The sequence below is a fragment of the Salvelinus namaycush genome, unplaced genomic scaffold, assembly GCF_016432855.1.
Source record: "Salvelinus namaycush isolate Seneca unplaced genomic scaffold, SaNama_1.0 Scaffold88, whole genome shotgun sequence".
Taxonomy (NCBI): domain Eukaryota; kingdom Metazoa; phylum Chordata; class Actinopteri; order Salmoniformes; family Salmonidae; genus Salvelinus; species Salvelinus namaycush.
Genome location: NW_024061619.1, coordinates 361,144 through 381,221, shown reverse-complemented (window position 1 = coordinate 381,221; position 20,078 = coordinate 361,144). Strand labels below are relative to the sequence as shown.

Genomic DNA, 20,078 nt, shown 5'->3' with positions numbered 1-20,078 from the left:
TTACAATTTGTATTACAATGCCCTGTAATGAACGGTTAGACACGTCAAAATGAATCATTTCGGCCTCTCCCCGATCTGTCTTAGTGAAAAGATGTCGACAAGAGTTTCTGAATTTACATCCATTGCACAGAAATGATTATTCTGTGGGAATCATTCTTAATGTATTGGTTGTTACAGGTAACTGCCAAAATAATGGAAACATGCGAGTAAATGAGGGATAAAATTATATTGAAAGCAGGTGCTTCCACACAGGTGTGGTTCCTGAGTTAATTAAGCAATTAACATCCCATCATGCTGTATATGTATATGCTGGTCATGCACTGTATATAAATGCTGGGCAGGCAATTATTTTGGCTACGCTCTCATAGGATGAAAATGCTCCCATCCACAGGGCACGAGTGGTCACTGAATAGTTTGATGAGCATGAAAACGATGTAAACTATATGCCATGGCCGTCTCAGTCACCAGATCTCAACCCAATTGAACTCTTATAGGAGATTCTGGAGCGCCTTTGAGACAGCGTTTTCCCACCACCACCATCAACAAAATAACAAATGATGGAATTTCTCATGGAATAAGGGTGTCACATCCCTCCAATAGAGTACCAGACACTTGTAGAATCTATGCCAAGGTGCATTGAAATTGTTCTGGCTCGTGGTGACCCAACACCCTAATAAGACACTATGTTGGTGTTTCCTTTATTCTGGCAGTTACGTATGTCACGTAGAGAGACAAGGGCTGAAATAACACGATAAAGTAAAAATGATTGAAAGTCACAATCATTTCTATCTTAATAATCAAATAATTTTCTGGGTAACAAAAAGTACCTTACTGTGATTGTTTTCAATTCAAATGGTCAAAAATAAACACAAATTGCTTCTCAGCAGAGAGCAATTTCTCAATCTATAATTTTGCTACGACTGTCTGGGAGTGGGCTTAGTGGGGAGGTGAAAACGGAAAACTAGCTGTTATTGGCAGCGAAGTTTGGAACTCTCTTTCTTATTGGTCTATTAACTAATTTACCTTCCAGTGATGTCACCAGGCAGGGTATTTGGTATTTTATTAGGATCCCTATGAAACATGACATAATACAGACCATCAATAGACAAGAACAGCTCTTCAGGTCCTGAACCTCTCTGGTCAGGTCCTGAACCTCTCTGGTCAGGTCCTGAACCTCTCTGGTCAGGTCCTGAACCTCTCTGGTCAGGTCCTGAACCTCTCTGGTCAAGTCTTGAACCTCTCTGGTCAAGTCTTGAACCTCTCTGGTCAAGTCTTGAACCTCTCTGGTCAGGTCCTGAACCTATCTGGTCAGGTCTCGAACCTCTCTGGTCAGGTCCTGAACCTCTCTGGTCAGGTCGTGAACCTCTCTGGTCAGGTCGTGAACCTCTCTGGTCAGGTCCTGAACCTCTCTGGTCAGGTCCTGAACCTCTCTGGTCAGGTCTTGAACCTCTCTGGTCAGGTCTTGAACCTCTCTGGTCAGGTCTTGAACATGTAGACTAGTCTACCCGCACAGCCTACCCGCACTGTATCTGCGAGTTGTTGGCTGGAGCGCACGTACCAAGACCAGAGTAGTTACATTTGCTATTTAGCGCAACAGTTTGTGACTAAACTATCGGTAGAGTTGATAATACGATGGAAACACGCTGAACATTACATTTTTATTCAGTACATGAAAACTTAATCGAAAAAATACATTTTTTGTGTTCACTATATCATCACGCACTATAATTTCAAATCCAAAGTACTGGAGTACAGAGCCAAAAAAAACTAAACTAAAATGTGTCACTGTCCAAATACTTTTTGAGCCTCACTGTATATCAGCAGACACAGTGAGTATGTCAAAGTTACTGGACAGTGACCAACTACAAGACAATTGGGGGGTAAAAAAAACATTTGTTAAGGAGGACTGATTGTATCGACCTCTAACCTTTAACCCACACGGCTCCCAAGTTTTCACCTTCATTGTAAAAACCTAGTTATTTTGTTTCTTTGACAGTTATTTTCTGATTATTAGTATTTATTTCATTTGATTAGTGATTCATTTTAAATGTTAAAAATAAAATCTGTCCCTTGTGTTAAGGTCAACTGAACTCTTGTCTTAATATGGTTAAACTATTCCTTTAAAAAATATATCAAAAAGAAAAACATTGAACATCTATGTAATAGTCAAATCATAGTGTAAAAACAGGTGAGCTGGTTCTACTCTTTATGGGCATTTTGTGGTGGAAAACTGAACGGGTCAAGAATAACACTTCAACCCTGTTACCCATAGATAGACAGGCTAGACATGCTTTAACAATTACATTTGGTTTTTTTTTTTGGGGGGGGGGGGCTTGCATACAATTGCCCCTCCATTTCCCGTCACGGCGGGATTTATGGCTGATTTAAGATGACATCAACCCTGTTACTTTATTTGGCACTTAATTTTTTTAATTTTAAAATTATTTAACCTCTTGAGATGGGAAAATAGGTTTTATTAAGTTGAACATTTGCTCTTTATGACAACGAATTAGTGGAACGATCCTTTGGAGTTTATTTCAGAAATGTTTCACGACCTCCGTGACACAAGATGGCGACACGGACCTAAAAAACCTTTCACATTCCACATAGATGGGCTATCGAAGAAGAAGCAATGCAGAGTCCGGAACGGGACAGCTAAGGTAGCTTGTATTTACAGGTATACATTCATTTTCCTCTATACCTACCGACTGCATACATTATAAAGTCAGGTTATTGTATTGTTCCCAAAACAGATCGTTCTAACATGGTGTTGAGTCGTCTTCTATCCGCTCTGCTCAACAAAGCGCAAGTGGTGGAAAAACTGGCCGAGTTGCGACCTATACGACGGGCCGCACAGCTCACCGCTTATGCCTTGATGAAGGCAAAAATTGCCAGAAAAGATGTGACAACCAAACTGCTGAAGTTCAAAACAGTTCGCCAGATACGACATGAGGCGTCGGGACTGCCTAAAAACGCCGGGGAGATGGGGAGAAAAGCCGGAAGGCTCCGGGATTCTATAGTAAAGGATGTGAAAGACGGGATAAGGGACACTTCGAGACAAGTTAAAGACAAGGACAAATGATGCTGTGTTCAACAACAAACCAAATAGTATATTTTAAGGGCCTAATTAAAGGCTATCATTAATGGTCTTCTTTAGCTCTCAAAAAACGCTATTCTGACGAGTATTCAAAATAAAAGCCGCATTTCGAAACACTGCAATGTGTAGAATTCATTCAAAAATATTACATTTGAATCAATGTCCATTTTTATTGTGATTTATAAACAAATGCAAGGAGTACTTTATGGAAACAATTACTAACATGCTTCAAAAACCATTTAAGACCACTATCGAAAAACACAATGTTCAGTTTGGTATATTCACAACTTTGGAATGTAGAGAAAAAACTATTCTATGTGCTGAGAAAAAGTGGGGTTGGGAATACTCTAGAATCTATATAATGTGATTACTGTATAGGGTCTGTAGAATCTATATGATGTGATTACTGTATAGGGTCTGTAGAATCTATATAATGTGATTACTGTATAGGGTCTGTAGAATCTATATGATGTGATTACTGTATAGGGTCTGTAGAATCTATATAATGTGATTACTGTATAGGGTCTGTAGAATCTATATGATGTGATTACTGTATAGGGTCTGTAGAATCTATATAATGTGATTACTGTATAGGGTCTGTAGAATCTATATGATGTGATTACTGTATAGGGTCTGTAGAATCTATATAATGTGATTACTGTATAGGGTCTGTAGAATCTATATGATGTGATTACTGTATAGGGTCTGTAGAATCTATGATGTGATTACTGTATAGGGTCTATAGAATCTATATAATGTGATTACTGTATAGGGTCTGTAGAATCTATAGTGTGTTATTTCTTATGGGACTGTGGTCTAAATACCCAGCAGCACTTTCTACCCAACCCACTGGAATACATTGTAGGCCTATAAAATTAGAAATTGGTTTAGAGAGAGAAAAAAAAACTATTCTGTGTGTGGAAGTAAAGCTGGGTTGGGATTACTGTATAGGGTACTGTATGGGGTCTGTATAGATTACTGTATAGGTTATTGTATAAATTACTGTATAGGGTCTGTATAGATTACTGTATAGGGTCTGTAGAATCTGTATATGGTGCCATTTCTTGTGGGACTGTGGTCTAAATACCCAGCAGCACTTTCTACTCCACCCACTTGGTTCCAATGCAATACACTGTATTTACATGTTAGTCATTTAGCAGATGGTCTCATCCAGAGAGACTTACAGTAGTGAGTCATTTAGCAGACACTCTTATCCAGAGACTTAGGGTAGTGAGTCATTTAGCAGACACTCTTATCCAGAGACTTAGGGTAGTGAGTAATTTAGCAGACACTCTTATCCAGAGACTTAGGGTAGTGAGTAATTTAGCAGATTCTCTTATCCAGAGAGACTTACATTTAGTGAGTCATTTAGCAGATTCTCTTATCCAGAGAGACTTACATTTAGTGAGTCATTTAGCAGACACTCTTATCCAGAGACTTAGGGTAGTGAGTCATTTAGCAGACACTCTTATCCAGAGAGACTTGGGGTAGTGAGTCATTTAGCAGACGCTCCTATCCAGAGAGACTTACAGTAGTGAGTGCATACATATCCATAGGCTACTGGTCCCCTGTGGGAATCGAACCCACAACCCTGGCGTTGCAAGCACCATGCTCTACCAACTGAGTCACCCGTATATTGATTCTACAGACCCTACTGAGTACTTCCTTTCTGGGCCTATAGACCTCAGTCCACCATGATATAACACCATATATATAGATTCTATAGACCCTACTGAGTACTTCCTTTCTGGGCCTATAGACCTCAGTCCACCACGACATAACACCATATATATAGATTCTATAGACCCTACTGAGTACTTCCTTTCTGGGCCTATAGACCTCAGTCCACCATGACATAACACCATATATACAGACCCTACTGAGTACATCCTTTCTGGGCCTATAGACCTCAGTCCACCATGACATAACACCATATATACAGACCCTACTGAGTACTTCCTTTCTGGGCCTATAGACCTCAGTCCACCACGACATAACACCATATATATAGATTATACAGACCCTACTGAGTACTTCCTTTCTGGGCCTATAGACCTCAGTCCACCTAATCTATATATATGGTGTTATGTCGTGGTGGGCTGAGGTCTATAGGCCCAGAAAGGATGTACTCAGTAGGGTCTATAGAATCTATATATATATATATATGGTGTTATATCATGGTGGACTGAGGTCTATATATATAGATTCTACAGACCCTACTGAGTACTTCTTTCTGGACCTCAGTCCCCCATAAAGTAACACCATATACACAGTGGGGTGTGAAATTATTGACACCCTTAATAAAGATGAGCAATAATGACTGTATAAAATAATTCAAACATAACTATATTGTGTGCAAAAAAAGGGGGAAATTCTATTATTTTATACAATCACTCAGAGATTTTGTTTAACAAGTAATACAACAACAAATTGACACCCCTAAAGATTCTTATACAGTAGTCAGAAGTTTAGTATTTGGTCCCACATTCCTAGCACGCAATGACCATATCAACTCTACAGATGTATATCATATTCCATTTGCATTTCCTTTTTGGTTGTGTTTCAGATTATGTTATAACGAATATAAATTAATGGTACATAACGTAGTGTGTCATTTTGGAGTCACAAAAAATAAACACTTTCACATTAAATGTGGATGCTACCATGGTTACCTCAACTGTTATATTTACAACAATAGAACCCATCTAATACAACTCATGACATATTTTATTATGACAATGCCGACCTAAAAAGTATTTTAACATTTCATCATGACGTCATGTCATCTCACATTATGAGGATCAATTCTATTTAGAAACTGTACAGGATATTGGTCAATGAATGCACCAGATTTAGTATGTGGACATAAATCATACACTCAACACGCATCATACATATTTTCATAAAGTACCGTTTAAAATATGACACCTTTGTGAGGAGAATCTAGAGGAGAATCTCAATTACATTTCCTTGTTTCCTCGTGTCCTCTCCCCTCCGTCTCACAAACCCATTGGATGAGAAGGAAATGCTATTGAGTCTCCCTATGACCTCAAGCTAACTGATATCTCGTCCTAGATGATGACAGGGGGACGAACGACACTGGAGTTGAGACCAAAACACAGAGCGATGGAGGCGGCAGCGGAGGCTGGTGATTTAGCCTGGAGGAGAGCAGACTCCCACTTAAATAACTCACATCCCTTCCTGGTCCCCCCAGGGCCGTGTTTACGCACCGCACAGCAGTAGAACGCTCGGCCTTGGTTCGGGCCGCCGTTACACACCGTTAGACGCTTGGCTCGCCGCCCACAGTCGCACAGCGGGGCCGTGATCTTGGTGCTGCGGGTCGGCGGGAACGAGGACCGGTTAACGGACGAGGAGAGGATGGAGAACGATCCACCGACAGAAGTACGAGAGACAGAAGAGAGGCAAGAGGAGTCCTTGTGGATCGTGAAAGATGCTTTTGGCGTCTCTGCGTGCAGCCTTGAACGTGAAGTCGATGGGTTAGGGTTATGGACGACAGGTCTGGGCCTGGCAAAGGAAAGATTGGATGCAGAGCTGTTTGGTGTCTGTGTGTGTGAAGCAGAGAGGTTACTGCTGGTGGTAACTGGTTTGGGTCTAACGAAAGAAGGATTAGGAAGGTTTGTAGTAGAGGACATGGATGTGAAGTAGTTCCCAGGGTTTTTTGTTGTGAGAGGTCTTGACCGTGTAGCATGGAGGTTGGAGCTCTGGAGGCCTGGTCTGGGTTTGACAAAGGAATGACTGGATGCTGTTGAGGTATTGGATGAGATATAAATACTGGACGTAGAAGAGGTATTTGAGACTCTTGGCTTGTCCTTGTAGATCACAAAGGAGTTGTTCGATGTTGCCGTTTGAGGTCTTAACCGTGTAGCTGAGCGGTTGGAATCGTGGGTAACAGGTCTGGGTTTGGCAAAGGAGAAACTACATGAACTATTTGACCCAGAGGTGTTGTATATCCTCGTTGTCTCAGCTTTTGCAGAACTGGAGGATGTTCTCGATTCGTCCTTGTCGATCACAAAGGAGATTGACGTTTCCGTGGTCAGTCTTGACCGTGTATCTGAGAGGTTTGAGCCAGGGGTAACAGGTCTGGGTTTGACAAAAGAGGAAGTGGACAGACTAGTGGGTGCAGAGGGGTTGTAGGTCCTTGTTGTCTCAGCCTTCAAAGACACCAAGTTACTGGAGGACGTTCTACTATCGGTCTTGTGTACCAGTCTGGTGAGATGTTGGCAGGGCGTGTTGGTGGTATTGGAACTAGGCCTACTGTTGGTTGGACCTCTACCAGGATTTGAATGTACTGGGCTTGGACACAGCAAGGTCCTCCAACAGACCGAGCTATCATCCACCTCAAACCTCTCGTTCTCTGTGTACACATCAGCAACAGAAGCCTCGTCACCAACCATGACATCGCAGTCCTCCTCCAATACCACGTCGTCATACGAACCGCACGACTCCGTTTCCACCAAGATGGGCACGTCCTCCTCCATACTTCCTGTTTCCGGGTCAAGGGTCGGGTCTGGCTGGGGTAGATGGGTAATGCAATTGACAGTGGTGGAGACCAGAACGAGGCTGTTGATGTAGTGATGAGGAGAGGGGATATTGAAAGTCATAGGAGAGGAGACGGACCGTATCGTTCCTATTCTAACTGTTCTGCTGCTACCACTACCACCACACATTGGAGTGGTCAGACCATTTAGAAGGGTCTTTGGCGAAACAATACTCTGATACTGAACAGGTTCAGCGGTTAAGTTGGAGTTCACCTCTGTGTTGGGAACCATGTTGTCTGAAGGCTTGGGTCGTGTTTCAACAACGTCTGTGTTGCTAACTGGCTTGCTGTTGGGTCGATTTTCAAGATGGCCGCCGCTCTCTGTCGTCTTGGAGGGGTTTTTGATAGTGGTTTTGTTATCCCCCTTGTTGCTAGGACAACCATTCCCATTTCCAAACAGGGGTTTGGTCTTCAAAGGTGCCTAAGAGCTAAACAAATAAAATAAATCAATGCATTATAATATGTTTTTTTAAATTCTCCCTAATTACAATCTTGTCTCATCGTTGCAAGTCCCCAATGGGCTCGGGAGGCGAAGGTCGAGTCATGTGTCCTCCGAAACATGACCCGCCAAACCTCGCTCCTTAACACCCTCCCGCTTAACCCGGAAGCCAGCCGCATCAACTGACGACCAAGGTCAGCCTGCAGGCGCCCGGCTCACAAGAGCGCGATGAGCCAAGGAAAGCCCCCCCCAGCCAAATCCTCCTGTAACCCGGACGACGCTGGGCCAATTGTGCGCTGCCATATGGGACTCCTGATCACGGCCGGTTGTGAAACAGCCCGGGATCGAACCAGGGTCTGTCGTGACCCCTCTAGCAGAGATGCAGTGCCTTAGAACGCTGCGCCACTCGGGAGGCCCAATCAAAACATTTTTAACCAACTTTATTGATAGTCAGTCCAGTAAACAGAGAAGAAACCAAACAGAAGAAAACTGACCCGAAACAACGAGTGACTTCCTGAACTCCAATAAGAAACTGATTTTCATTGCAAAACCTTTTACATTTGCACTAATGAATACGAACCAGGTGTGTATGGAACGGGGGTGAGTCACCTGCGTGAGTCTTTACGGGAGGAGGAGTGGGTATTCTGGGGCGTTGACAGAAATCCAAGGGGGTTCAATGTAGGTCGCCCCTGGGTGAGTCTTTAGGGGCGTAGTACAGTAGTCCAGGGGTCGTCAGCACGGTGGGGTCGTTAGTACTGGGGGTGTAGTAGTGGGGGTTCGTCAGGAAGCCACTCACCCTCTCCAGACTGCGCGTAATCTTCATCACACAGCCATCCCTCATCATCCTCCAGGCCAGGTGGGCAGTGTTGCGGGCGTCGTCCAGACCTGCAAATAACATTCAACAAAAAATATTTTTGTGTCTAGACTTTCAAAAATGCTTAAGAGAAATATTCATTGTTTTATATGAATGTTGTTCATTGTAACTGTTATGGGCTTCATCCAGACCTTGAACCAAGATGTATATTATTCACAGTAACTGACAATGATGACTGGAGTCTTGTTTGTATGTTTTGATCCTAATGTTATTAAATGACTAGTGCAGAGAATGCTAATAGTTAGCTAGCCAGCCACTAGTGCAGAGAATGCTAATAGTTAGCTAGCCAAGCCACTAGTGCAGAGAATGCTAATAGTTAGCTAGCCAGCCACTAGTGCAGAGAATGCTAATAGTTAGCTAGCCAGCCACTAGTGCTGAGAATGCTAATAGTTAGCTAGCCAGCCACTAGTGCAGAGAATGCTAATATCTAGCTAGCCAGCCACTTGTGCTGAGCGATTAGTGCTTTTTTTGAGGATGGTTCGGTTTCAATTCGATTATTTTAAAAATAAATCAGGGTTTTCGATTATGTGGGATGAATGCTGTAACACAGAATCCAACTATTACTAAAAGTCCCATGATGGTAGGGACTGCCCATCACTGCCCATCCCCTATTAACCATTTATTCACTTTAATACAATATTTCAGTTGTTGTGTATATAACATTTGGTTGATCTATATAGAGCTGCTGCCTGACAAAAAACACTATTTTGTAGTTCCTCAAAGTAAATAAGGCAAACTTTTCTCACTGCTGATTACCAACTATCAATCACTTAGCTCATGTATTTTCAGGTAGAGAGATGTGAAGCAACAGCTGCTCTCCTCAGCCTCTTCCGTAGCAGGTATAACATAAAACAGACCGGACAAGTAGACGAGCAATGGATTACGGTAGTTAATTACCACATTGTATACGCTAAACTATGTGGAATATTAGCCTGTTGCAAACTACAACATCACACAGTTCAGGCCGGATCTAATGTATCTCTATAGAAACTACAACTCCCTACTACATCTCACAGTTCAGGCCGGATCTGGTGCATCTCTAGAGAAACTACAACTACCTACTACATCACACAGTTCAGGCCGGATCTGATGCATCTCTAGAGAAACTACAACTCCCTACTACATCACACAGTTCAGGCCGGATCTGATGCATCTCTAGAGAAACTACAACTCCCTACTACATCTCACAGTTCAGGCCGGATCGGATGCATCTCTAGAGAAACTACAACTCCCTACTACATCACACAGTTCAGGCCGGATCTGATGCATCTCTAGAGAAACTACACATTGAGCTCACAGAAGAAGAAAAAAAAAGACCTCAATGGAATTTAAATAATTGAACCGAAGTCGGTCAATTAGTTGTTTAAAAAAACAAAAAAACAACACGAATTTCTGTTAATCTCTCAGCACTATAAATGATAATAGAGAGATGTCTTTGGTCTGTGTGTACCTGAGTGCTCTCGTCCAGAGAAGCTCATCACTATAAATGATAATAGAGAGATGTCTTTGGTCTGTGTGTACCTGAGTGCTCTCGTCCAGAGAAGCTCAGCACTATAAACGACAATAGAGAGATGTCTTTGGTCTGTGTGTACCTGAGTGCTCTCGTCCAGAGAAGCTCAGCACTATAAATGATAAGAGAGAGATGTCTTTGGTCTGTGTGTACCTGAGTGCTCTCGTCCAGAGAAGCTCAGCACTATAAATGATAATAGAGAGATGTCTTTGGTCTGTGTGTACCTGAGTGCTCTCGTCCAGAGAAGCTCAGCACTATAAATGATAATAGAGAGATGTCTTTGGTCTGTGTGTACCTGAGTGCTCTCGTCCAGAGAAGCTCAGCACTATAAATGATAATAGAGAGATGTCTTTGGTCTGTGTGTACCTGAGTGCTCTCGTCCAGAGAAGCTCAGCACTATAAATGATAATAGAGAGATGTCTTTGGTCTGTGTGTACCTGAGTGCTCTCGTCCAGAGAAGCTCAGCACTATAAATGATAATAGAGAGATGTCTTTGGTCTGTGTGTACCTGAGTGCTCTCGTCCAGAGAAGCTCAGCACTATAAATGATAAGAGAGAGATGTCTTTGGTCTGTGTGTACCTGAGTGCTCTCGTCCAGAGAAGCTCAGCACTATAAATGATAAGAGAGAGATGTCTTTGGTCTGTGTGTACCTGAGTGCTCTCGTCCAGAGAAGATCAGCACTATAAATGATAATAGAGAGATGTCTTTGGTCTGTGTGTACCTGAGTGCTCCCGTCCAGAGAAGCTCATCACTATAAATGATAATAGAGAGATGTCTTTGGTCTGTGTGTACCTGAGTGCTCCCGTCCAGAGGAGCTCAGCACTATAAATGATAATAGAGAGATGTCTTTGGTCTGTGTGTACCTGAGTGCTCCCGTCCAGAGAATTGTATCCCTAGATCCTGTAAAGCTCCATTCAGTCCCTTGGGTTTTCGGTTGTAGAACAGCTGAGAGAGAGACACATGAGTTAGACTGGATTAACACACACAGAGAGAGAGAGAGAGAGAGAGAGAGAGAGAGAGAGAGAGAGAGAGAGAGAGAGACACGAGTTAGACTGGATTAACACACACAGAGAGAGAGAGACATGAGTTAGACTGGGTTTACACACACACACACACACACACACACACACACATACAGAGAGAGAGAGAGACACACACACACACGAGTTAGACTGGGTTTACACACACACACACACATACAGAGAGAGAGAGAGACACACGAGTTAGACTGGGTTTACACACACACACACACACACACACACACACACACACGAGTTAGACTGGGTTAACCCACACACACACAGAGAGAGAGACACATGAGATAGACTGGGTTAACACACACACACACACACACACACACCACCTACCCTGTACGTAGCTCTCACCTGAGTTAGACTGGGTTAAGACATCACCTACCCTGTACGTAGCTCTCAGGTCTATCCAGCTGTTCAGAACAGCAGGTTTGTGGAGCTGCTTCCGTTTACACTCATACAGCAGACACACCCCCAGGTCCCAGTCTGAAACAACACAACACAGATAATCAAGTTGAACAAGGTTATCCCCATTAAATGTTTGAGACTGTACTAAAGTGTGCAAATGTCCTTATTTTCTCTAAACCTTAACAAAGAATCCACTGGAAAGGCCGTATATAGTCAGATATGAGTCCTGGGCCTACAGAGAAAGGCAGTATATAGTCATATGAGTCCTGGGCCTACAGAGAAAGGCAGTATATAGTCATATGAGTCCTGGGCCTAAAGAGAAAGGCAGTATATAGTCATATGAGTACTGGGCCTACAGAGAAAGGCAGTATATAGTCATATGAGTACTGGGCCTACAGAGAAAGGCAGTATATAGTCATATGAGTCCTGGGCCTATAGAGAAAGGCAGTATATAGTCATATGAGTCCTGGCCCTACAGAGAAAGGCAGTATATAGTCATATGAGTACTGGGCCTACAGAGAAAGGCCGTATATAGTCATATGAGTCCTGGGCCTACAGAGAAAGGCAGTATATAGTCATATGAGTCCTGGGCCAACAGAGAAAGGCAGTATATAGTCATATGAGTCCTGGGCCAACAGAGAAAGGCAGTATATAGTCATATGAGTCCTGGGCCAACAGAGAAAGGCAGTATATAGTCATATGAGTACTGGGCCTACAGAGAAAGGCAGTATATAGTCAGATATGAGTACTGGGCCTACAGAGAAAGGCCGTATATAGTCAGATATGAGTCCTGGGCCAACAGAGAAAGGCAGTATATAGTCATATGAGTCCTGGGCCTACAGAGAAAGGCCGTATATAGTCACATGAGTCCTGGGCCTACAGAGAAAGGCAGTATATAGTCAGATACGAGTCCTGGGCCTACAGAGAAAGGCCGTATATAGTCAGATATGAGTACTGGGCCTACAGAGAAAGGCAGTATATAGTCAGATATGAGTACTGGGCCTACAGAGAAAGGCAGTATATAGTCATATGAGACCTGGGCCTACAGAGAAAGGCAGTATATAGTCAGATATGAGTCCTGGGCCTACAGAGAAAGGCAGTATATAGTCAGATACGAGTCCTGGGCCTACAGAGAAAGGCAGTATATAGTCAGATATGAGTCCTGGGCCTACAGAGAAAGGCAGTATATAGTCAGATATGAGTCCTGGGCCTACAGAGAAAGGCAGTATATAGTCAGATATGAGTCCTGGGCCTACAGAGAAAGGCAGTATATAGTCAGATATGAGTCCTGGGCCTACAGAGAAAGGCAGTATATAGTCATATGAGTCCTGGGCCTACAGAGAAAGGCAGTATATAGTCAGATATGAGTCCTGGGCCTACAGAGAAAGGCAGTATATAGTCATATGAGTACTGGGCCTACAGAGAAAGGCCGTATATAGTCATATGAGACCTGGGCCTACAGAGAAAGGCAGTATATAGTCATATGAGTCCTGGGCCTACAGAGAAAGGCAGTATATAGTCATATGAGTCCTGGGCCAACAGAGAAAGGCAGTATATAGTCATATGAGTCCTGGGCCAACAGAGAAAGGCAGTATATAGTCATATGAGTCCTGGGCCAACAGAGAAAGGCAGTATATAGTCATATGAGTACTGGGCCTACAGAGAAAGGCAGTATATAGTCAGATATGAGTACTGGGCCTACAGAGAAAGGCCGTATATAGTCAGATATGAGTCCTGGGCCTACAGAGAAAGGCAGTATATAGTCATATGAGTACTGGGCCTACAGAGAAAGGCAGTATATAGTCATATGAGTCCTGGGCCTACAGAGAAAGGCAGTATATAGTCATATGAGTCCTGGGCCTACAGAGAAAGGCAGTATATAGTCATATGAGTCCTGGGCCTACAGAGAAAGGCAGTATATAGTCAGATATGAGTCCTGGGCCTACAGAGAAAGGCAGTATATAGTCAGATATGAGTCCTGGGCCTACAGAGAAAGGCAGTATATAGTCAGATATGAGTACTGGGCCTACAGAGAAAGGCAGTATATAGTAATATGAGTCCTGGGCCTACAGAGAAAGGCAGTATATAGTCATATGAGTCCTGGGCCTACAGAGAAAGGCAGTATATAGTCATATGAGTCCTGGGCCTACAGAGAAAGGAGTATATAGTCATATGAGTACTGGGCCTACAGAGAAAGGCAGTATATAGTCATATGAGTACTGGGCCTACAGAGAAAGGCAGTATATAGTCATATGAGTCCTGGGCCTACAGAGAAAGGCAGTATATAGTCATATGAGTCCTGGGCCTACAGAGAAAGGCAGTATATAGTCATATGAGTACTGGGCCTACAGAGAAAGGCAGTATATAGTCATATGAGTCCTGGGCCTACAGAGAAAGGCAGTATATAGTCATATGAGTCCTGGGCCTACAGAGAAAGGCAGTATATAGTCATATGAGTCCTGGGCCTACAGAGAAAGGCAGTAAGTCAGATATGAGTCCTGGGCCTACAGAGAAAGGCAGTATATAGTCAGATATGAGTCCTGGGCCTACAGAGAAAGGCAGTATATAGTCAGATATGAGTCCTGGGCCTACAGAGAAAGGCAGTATATAGTCAGATATGAGTACTGGGCCTACAGAGAAAGGCAGTATATAGTAATATGAGTCCTGGGCCTACAGAGAAAGGCAGTATATAGTCATATGAGTCCTGGGCCTACAGAGAAAGGCAGTATATAGTCATATGAGACCTGGGCCTACAGAGAAAGGCAGTATATAGTCAGATATGAGTCCTGGGCCTACAGAGAAAGGCAGTATATAGTCAGATACGAGTCCTGGGCCTACAGAGAAAGGCAGTATATAGTCAGATATGAGTCCTGGGCCTACAGAGAAAGGCAGTATATAGTCAGATATGAGTCCTGGGCCTACAGAGAAAGGCAGTATATAGTCAGATATGAGTCCTGGGCCTACAGAGAAAGGCAGTATATAGTCAGATATGAGTCCTGGGCCTACAGAGAAAGGCAGTATATAGTCATATGAGTCCTGGGCCTACAGAGAAAGGCAGTATATAGTCAGATATGAGTCCTGGGCCTACAGAGAAAGGCCGTATATAGTCATATGAGACCTGGGCCTACAGAGAAAGGCAGTATATAGTCATATGAGTCCTGGGCCTACAGAGAAAGGCAGTATATAGTCATATGAGTCCTGGGCCAACAGAGAAAGGCAGTATATAGTCATATGAGTCCTGGGCCAACAGAGAAAGGCAGTATATAGTCATATGAGTCCTGGGCCAACAGAGAAAGGCAGTATATAGTCATATGAGTACTGGGCCTACAGAGAAAGGCAGTATATAGTCAGATATGAGTACTGGGCCTACAGAGAAAGGCCGTATATAGTCAGATATGAGTCCTGGGCCTACAGAGAAAGGCAGTATATAGTCATATGAGTACTGGGCCTACAGAGAAAGGCAGTATATAGTCATATGAGTCCTGGGCCTACAGAGAAAGGCAGTATATAGTCATATGAGTCCTGGGCCTACAGAGAAAGGCAGTATATAGTCATATGAGTCCTGGGCCTACAGAGAAAGGCAGTAAGTCAGATATGAGTCCTGGGCCTACAGAGAAAGGCAGTATATAGTCAGATATGAGTCCTGGGCCTACAGAGAAAGGCAGTATATAGTCAGATATGAGTCCTGGGCCTACAGAGAAAGGCAGTATATAGTCAGATATGAGTACTGGGCCTACAGAGAAAGGCAGTATATAGTAATATGAGTCCTGGGCCTACAGAGAAAGGCAGTATATAGTCATATGAGTCCTGGGCCTACAGAGAAAGGCAGTATATAGTCATATGAGTCCTGGGCCTACAGAGAAAGGAGTATATAGTCATATGAGTACTGGGCCTACAGAGAAAGGCAGTATATAGTCATATGAGTACTGGGCCTACAGAGAAAGGCAGTATATAGTCATATGAGTCCTGGGCCTACAGAGAAAGGCAGTATATAGTCATATGAGTCCTGGGCCTACAGAGAAAGGCAGTATATAGTCATATGAGTACTGGGCCTACAGAGAAAGGCAGTATATAGTCATATGAGTCCTGGGCCTACAGAGAAAGGCAGTATATAGTCATATGAGTCCTGGGCCTACAGAGAAAGGCAGTATATAGTCATATGAGTCCTGGGCCTACAGAGAAAGGCAGTATATAGTCATATGAGTACTGGGCATACAGAGAAAGGCAGTATATAGTCATATGAGTCCTGGGCCTACAGAGAAAGGCAGTATATAGTCATATGAGTACTGGGCCTACAGAGAAAGGCAGTATATAGTCATATGAGTCCTGGGCCTACAGAGAAAGGCAGTATATAGTCATATGAGTCCTGGGCCTACAGAGAAAGGCAGTAAGTCAGATATGAGTCCTGGGCCTACAGAGAAAGGCAGTATATAGTCAGATATGAGTCCTGGGCCTACAGAGAAAGGCAGTATATAGTCAGATATGAGTCCTGGGCCTACAGAGAAAGGGAGGGAAATAAGAATTTCTGATTTTCGCATCAATACGTTTCTTCCCATTTGAAGGTGACCCGGGTAACCTTTCCTATCCTAAGCTACTATACCTGACCAGGTGACAAAGGCACAGGGGCGCTGCTCTGCGACTGGAGCCCTCTGGTCCCTGGGGAAGACCACACCCCTCTGGTGCTCCAGAGCCTGGAGCCACCGGGAGAACCGGGACAGACAGATGGTGGGGAACCCCAGCCTCCACCTGTTGCTGTAAACAAAATGAATAACAGAGAGTGAGGAGGGGAACCCAGGCCTCCACCTGTTGCTGTAAACAAAATGAATAACAGAGAGTGAGGAGGGGACAGATGCACTGCCCTGTTGTAACAGACCTCTCAGTGGGCAGATGTTCCATTGGGTTCATTGTTTAGGAGTATGATGCACTGCCCTGTTGTAACAGACCTCTCAGTGGGCAGATGTTCCACTGGGTTCATTGTTTAGGAGTATGATGCACTGCCCTGTTGTAACAGACCTCTCAGTGGGCAGATGTTCCACTGGGTTCATTGTTTAGGAGTATGATGCACTGCCCAGTTGTAACAGACCTCTCAGTGGACAGATGTTCCACTGGGTTCATTGTTTAGGAGTATGATGCACTGCCCTGTTGTAACAGACCTCTCAGTGGGCAGATGTTCCATTGGGTTCATTGTTTAGGAGGATGATGCACTGCCCTGTTGTAACAGACCTCTCAGTGGGCAGATGTTCCATTGGGTTCATTGTTTAGGAGGATGATGCACTGCCCTGTTGGAACAGACCTCTCAGTGGGCAGATGTTCCACTGGGTTCATTGTTTAGGAGGATGATGCACTGCCCTGTTGGAACAGACCTCTCAGTGGGCAGATGTTCCACTGGGTTCATTGTTTAGGAGGATGATGATGCACTGCCCTGTTGTAACAGATCTCTCAGTGGGCAGATGTTCCACTGGGTTCATTGTTTAGGAGGAGGATGATGCACTGCCCTGTTGGAACAGACCTCTCAGTGGGCAGATGTTCCACTGGGTTCATTGTTTAGGAGGATGATGCACTGCCCTGTTTCAAGCACATGTGTAGAAGTCTGAATACTGGGGCTTGTGAGCTGTAAACTCATAATTCAGCCAAGTCTGAAAAGAGCACCATACAATTTGATTTGTGATAGACACTAACCAGATGTATTTGTCGGGTAAATTAGATTCCTGTTGGGTGGTTCTTATCAACAGACTAAAACCTTCTACTTTTTCCACACAAAAAAACTGTTACCTTTTAGTTAATTTTGAATTCTCCATATTGAATGAGTTCATTTTGAATTCTCCCTATTGAATTAGTTCATTTTGAATTCTCCCTTTTGAATAAAATAATCAAATCTGTTGAAAAAGGTTTATTTTTTGAATTACTAACTTCTTAGCTTTGTAAAACAGCCAATTGTATATATCCTTTACAAAACTGCAACTATATGTCTACAAGAATTGTAATATAATAAACATAACCCATGCATTATCCTCAATTTTGTCATCCTTCCATTTTGTATGTTACAATTTGTATTACAATGCCCTGTAATGAACGGTTAGACACGTCAAAATGAATCATTTCGGCCTCTCCCCGATCTGTCTTAGTGAAAAGATGTCGACAAGAGTTTCTGAATTTACATCCATTGCACAGAAATGATTATTCTGTGGGAATCATTCTTAATGTATTGGTTGTTACAGGTAACTGCCAAAATAATGGAAACATGCGAGTAAATGAGGGATAAAATTATATTGAAAGCAGGTGCTTCCACACAGGTGTGGTTCCTGAGTTAATTAAGCAATTAACATCCCATCATGCTGTATATGTATATGCTGGTCATGCACTGTATATAAATGCTGGGCAGGCAATTATTTTGGCTACGCTCTCATAGGATGAAAATGCTCCCATCCACAGGGCACGAGTGGTCACTGAATAGTTTGATGAGCATGAAAACGATGTAAACTATATGCCATGGCCGTCTCAGTCACCAGATCTCAACCCAATTGAACTCTTATAGGAGATTCTGGAGCGCCTTTGAGACAGCGTTTTCCCACCACCACCATCAACAAAATAACAAATGATGGAATTTCTCATGGAATAAGGGTGTCACATCCCTCCAATAGAGTACCAGACACTTGTAGAATCTATGCCAAGGTGCATTGAAATTGTTCTGGCTCGTGGTGACCCAACACCCTAATAAGACACTATGTTGGTGTTTCCTTTATTCTGGCAGTTACGTATGTCACGTAGAGAGACAAGGGCTGAAATAACACGATAAAGTAAAAATGATTGAAAGTCACAATCATTTCTATCTTAATAATCAAATAATTTTCTGGGTAACAAAAAGTACCTTACTGTGATTGTTTTCAATTCAAATGGTCAAAAATAAACACAAATTGCTTCTCAGCAGAGAGCAATTTCTCAATCTATAATTTTGCTACGACTGTCTGGGAGTGGGCTTAGTGGGGAGGTGAAAACGGAAAACTAGCTGTTATTGGCAGCGAAGTTTGGAACTCTCTTTCTTATTGGTCTATTAACTAATTTACCTTCCAGTGATGTCACCAGGCAGGGTATTTGGTATTTTATTAGGATCCCTATGAAACATGACATAATACAGACCATCAATAGACAAGAACAGCTCTTCAGGTCCTGAACCTCTCTGGTCAGGTCCTGAACCTCTCTGGTCAGGTCCTGAACCTCTCTGGTCAGGTCCTGAACCTCTCTGGTCAAGTCTTGAACCTCTCTGGTCAAGTCTTGAACCTCTCTGGTCAAGTCTTGAACCTCTCTGGTCAGGTCCTGAACCTATCTGGTCAGGTCTCGAACCTCTCTGGTCAGGTCCTGAACCTCTCTGGTCAGGTCGTGAACCTCTCTGGTCAGGTCGTGAACCTCTCTGGTCAGGTCCTGAACCTCTCTGGTCAGGTCCTGAACCTCTCTGGTCAGGTCTTGAACCTCTCTGGTCAGGTCTTGAACCTCTCTGGTCAGGTCTTGAACATGTAGACTAGTCTACCCGCACAGCCTACCCGCACTGTATCTGCGAGTTGTTGGCTGGAGCGCACGTACCAAGACCAGAGTAGTTACATTTGCTATTTAGCGCAACAGTTTGTGACTAAACTATCGGTAGAGTTGATAATACGATGGAAACACGCTGAACATTACATTTTTATTCAGTACATGAAAACTTAATTGAAAAAATACATTTTTTGTGTTCACTATATCATCACGCACTATAATTTCAAATCCAAAGTACTGGAGTACAGAGCCAAAAAAAACTAAACTAAAATGTGTCACTGTCCAAATACTTTTTGAGCCTCACTGTATATCAGCAGACACAGTGAGTATGTCAAAGTTACTGGACAGTGACCAACTACAAGACAATTGGGGGGTAAAAAAAACATTTGTTAAGGAGGACTGATTGTATCGACCTCTAACCTTTAACCCACACGGCTCCCAAGTTTTCACCTTCATTGTAAAAACCTAGTTATTTTGTTTCTTTGACAGTTATTTTCTGATTATTAGTATTTATTTCATTTGATTAGTGATTCATTTTAAATGTTAAAAATAAAATCTGTCCCTTGTGTTAAGGTCAACTGAACTCTTGTCTTAATATGGTTAAACTATTCCTTTAAAAAATATATCAAAAAGA

The 20,078-nt window shown here is 43.1% G+C and overlaps 1 long non-coding RNA gene and 1 pseudogene across 1 annotated transcript; one reads left to right on the top strand and one right to left on the bottom strand.

Annotated features, from left to right (window-relative positions):
* Nucleotides 1-2,607: 2,607 nt before the first annotated feature.
* Nucleotides 2,608-3,215, top strand: LOC120043220. Its single transcript, XR_005476359.1, has 2 exons — nt 2,608-2,660; nt 2,754-3,215. It is a non-coding gene; the product is annotated as an uncharacterized LOC120043220 (long non-coding RNA).
* A 5,552-nt stretch (nt 3,216-8,767) lies between these two features.
* LOC120043210 lies at nt 8,768-18,081 on the bottom strand (annotated as a pseudogene).
* Nucleotides 18,082-20,078: the final 1,997 nt, after the last annotated feature.